Source organism: Martes martes (genome assembly GCF_963455335.1).
Source record: "Martes martes genome assembly, chromosome: 16".
NCBI classification, from domain to species: domain Eukaryota; kingdom Metazoa; phylum Chordata; class Mammalia; order Carnivora; family Mustelidae; genus Martes; species Martes martes.
In genome coordinates, this window is record NC_137904.1 from 27,537,284 (window position 1) to 27,541,305 (window position 4,022).

The window sequence follows — 4,022 nt, forward strand, 5'->3', positions numbered from 1 at the left end:
AAAGTCACTCAGCTAGTAGGACACGATGCTGGACCTCTCGTGTCCCTGACGCTAAAGCCAGAGTGCTTCCCAACCACCACCTCGGACACCTCATTAGACCTTCCTTTTCCTGCCTGCAAATTGGTTTGGACCAATGTTTCTTTATATATATATATATATATATATATATATATATATATATATATATTTTTTTTTTTTTAGATCTTATTTATTTATTTATTTATTTGAGAGAGTGGAAGGGAGGGCAGAGGGAGACAGTCTCAAGGACACTCCATGCTGAGTGCAGAGCCCAAAACAGGGGATCACTCTCACGACCCCAGACTATGACCCAAGCCAAAATCAAGAGTCAAATGTTCAACCAACTGCATCACCCAGGCACCCTAATATATATATACATATATACATATATATTTTTAAAATATACACCTCTGTTTAAGCAACATCAAGATCTCATGCTCTGTCAGTGACCTACACTATGAAAAATGTAAAGGATTTTTTGTTTCCCAAAACAAAATTTTGTTTTCTTTTTTTTGTTTGTTTGTTTGTTTTAATTTATTTATTTGTTAGAGAGAGAGAGCGAGCGAGCACAGGCAGACAGAGTGGTAGGCAGAGGCAGAGGGAGAAGCAGGCTCCCCGCTGAGCAAGGAGCCCGATGTGGGACTCGATCCCAGGACGCTGAGATCATGACCTGAGCCGAAGGCAGTTGCTTAACCAACTGAGCCACCCAGGCGTCCCCAAAATTTTGTTTTCAAAGAGAAGCTCCATTTCCAAAGATCCTAACACCGAAGTTGCTTTTTTTTTTTAAGATTTTATTTATTTATTTGACAGACAGAGATTACAAGTAGGCAGAGAGGCAGACAGAGAGAGGAGGAAGCAGGCTCCCTGCTGAGCGGAGACCCCGATGTGGGGCTCAATCCCAGAACCCTAGGATCATGACCTGAGCCGAAGGCAGAGGCTTTAACCCACTGAGCCACCCAGGTGCCCCCAAAGTTGCTTTTTCATGTGCTAACTCCTCTTTGCTCCCAGGAGATTCTTACGTGCTCCCGCAGGACAGGGCCTCCACTGCTCACCCCACCGCCTTTATTTGGGAAGCTCCAGGCTCAGACTCTGGGGTGCTATCACTGCTCATACCCTATGAAAGGCAGCAGAGCCTATGTTTGGGGCGCCCCTCTGCAGTGAGAGCCTGGGCAAGTCATTTCTCCAAACCTCAGTCAGTAACATGGGAATAAACAGTAGTTCCTATGGATGCTGTGAGCTTTGGATGAGCAAATGCCTAAAACACGCCTAGAAGACTGTCTGGCCTGTGGTAAGCACTAAGTGTTAACTAAGTTATCTTTTGCCGGCCTCCAGGAAAATTCCTGTAGCAAAAATTCCTGTAGCCCACCCCTTGGCTGGGCCCTGGGAGATCACTTTATGGACATGTTCCATCACTGTGGCCTCTCACTGCTCATATGGACCCAGGAATATTGTGGGTCCTATCATCTGCCAAAACCCAAACAAACCACAGCCTCTGGTTTGTCTGGGTTCAATTCAAACAAATTCAAACAAATCACAGCCTCTGATTTGTTTGGGCTCAATTCAAACAAATTCAAACAAATCACAGCCTCTGATTTGTTTGGGTTTGATTTCAAATATGAAGGACTTCTATTTCTTCTTATTTGAGAAACTAGCCATCTGGGAAATATTTAAAGTTAGATCTTTACCTCACTCCACGCACCAAAATAAATTCCAGATGGATCCCAGATTTAAACGTAAACAATGAAACCATAAATGTACTTCTAAAAAATGAATCTGAAAGTGGGAAAAACACCTTTCTAAGTAGGACACAAAACCCAGAAACTGTAAAAGAAAAGACAGATCAATTCAACTACATAAAATTATTTATTTTTGCATGAAAAAAACTGTAAACAAAATTAAAAGACAAATGATAAAGTCAAGGGAACATATTTCAATACATATTTCAGAGAAAGGCCTCATTTCTTAGAGAACTAGAAATGAATGAGAAAATAACAAAGACCCAGTTTGGAAAAAATGGGTAAAGAACAGACAATCCACAGAGAAAGAAACAAAAATAGTTCTCAGACATATGACATGAGATCCTCAGCCTCATTAACAAGGAAGCACACAAAACAAGAAGCATGGTACCTATGGCTTTTTATCCATCATTGAAAAAAAAAAAGTTGTCAATTATACTTCAATAAAGCTGGAAAAAATTTTTTTACTTTAAAGTTTGAGAACATCTTGGAGAAACAGGAAGTGTCACATTTTGCTGGTGAACTGACAAAATGGGTATAGAAGGCAATTTGGAAAAAAAATTTAAGACTTGATTGACTGATTTTTAGGAAGTGGGGAGTGGGGTAGGGCAAGAGGGGAGGGAGAGAGAGAAAGAATCTGAAGCAGACTCCACACTGAGCACTGAGCCCAATGCGGGGCTCAATCCCACGATCGAGAGATCACGACCTGAGTCAAAACCAAGAGTCAGTCGCTCAATGGACTGAGCCACCCAGATGCCCCCAGCTGTTGTGTTCTGTCCAACATGCATAGCAGCTTGGTCAGCAATGGGAACAGAAAGAATGGCTTTCCCAGAAGCAAATTTTGAAGAGCCCATCCCAGCTCTTGCCCTGGGAATGTTTTGGTTAAGCAGACGGAACTATTCCTTCTTTCTTGGAAAATCTACACAAGCAATGGATGAAAGCCTTAATTAAGGCCAACTAACAATAACAGTAAGAGCTAACGTGCTGTGATGTGTTTTCTAAAAGTCAAACAGAGGTAAGCATTTACCTCATTCCTCGTACAACTTTATCAGGTAGGTATAGTTATTCTTTCCAGTTTAGAGAAGAGGAATCTGAGGCTCCAACTTGGAGAGTTCACACTGCGTCTCTGTTACATCAGCCCTGCCCAGGTGGGTATTCTGTGCACCTGGTAGTTTTATTTCTCTGTATAAGCCTCAGGGTAGCATCCTGGCTGGTGTGCATCGGCTTCTTCCATGTATGTGTCATTGTGAATCAGCCCCAAAGACAACCTTTCTCAGCACAGGACAAAATTAGGGCTTGGAGCTTAGGAGGCATGGGCCAGCTCATAGGACTCATCCAGCCCATGAGGCACACACTTCTGTCCTTATCCCCACTTCACAGAGGCAAATAGGCTCAAGATGACATACCTAGGAATGGCAATTGTCTCCCGCCTCCTTCCTACTGCATCCCCCTGTGGCACCTCAATGCCTAAGAAACTGAGGCAAAGGCCTCAAGGGCAGGCAGAGGGCAGGCAGAGTGAAGTGTGGCCCCCTGCCTGCTCCTACAATGAGAGGCCCCTGAACAGAATCAGAATTCCATCCAGGGCCAGGGAGCCCCATCCCCTCAGGCACAAGGGCAGGCACACCTGGGCTGCCAGCTGTCCCAGCTCATGGGGTCAGCACTGGGGGAGAGGTGTGCAGTAAGAGCACAGCTTCCTGGAACCCTTTAGCACAAGATAAATTGTTGCCTCTGATTTCATTTCTCCCTCCCTCGCCCCTGCCCTATGGGGGCTTCCTAAAACAATAAGAAAACACATTTCTCATCACTGCGTTTAATCCTTCAGGCAGGGAACGGGAACTGCACATCCAGTTCCAGGCTTGAAATGAAGAGGGGTGGAGAAGCCAGAGCCAGTAGAGTCCAGGAAGAGACTCAGAGGGGAAGATGGCTGGAAACGAAATTCTTGGGGAGACAGGGCATTGCTTCTCTACTATGTACGTAGCGCGTGAATCATGCTTTCACTCAACTAGTATCCATTGAGGTAGGCCCTGTTTTATGCTGGACAGACAGAAAAGAGAAAGACACAGTTCAGGATTCACAGTGTAATGGGGGACACTAACCTATAAGCCACTAGCTATACAGATTATAGCATTCCACAAATTCAAATACGGGAAAGTCTGGGCTTTCAGGGAGCAAGGACCAGGGAAGGCTTCACTCTGGCTATGGAAGACTTTGCAGTGGACGAGGCATTTGTGCTGCTCTTCAGAAAGGCAGGTGACATGGGGAGGAAAA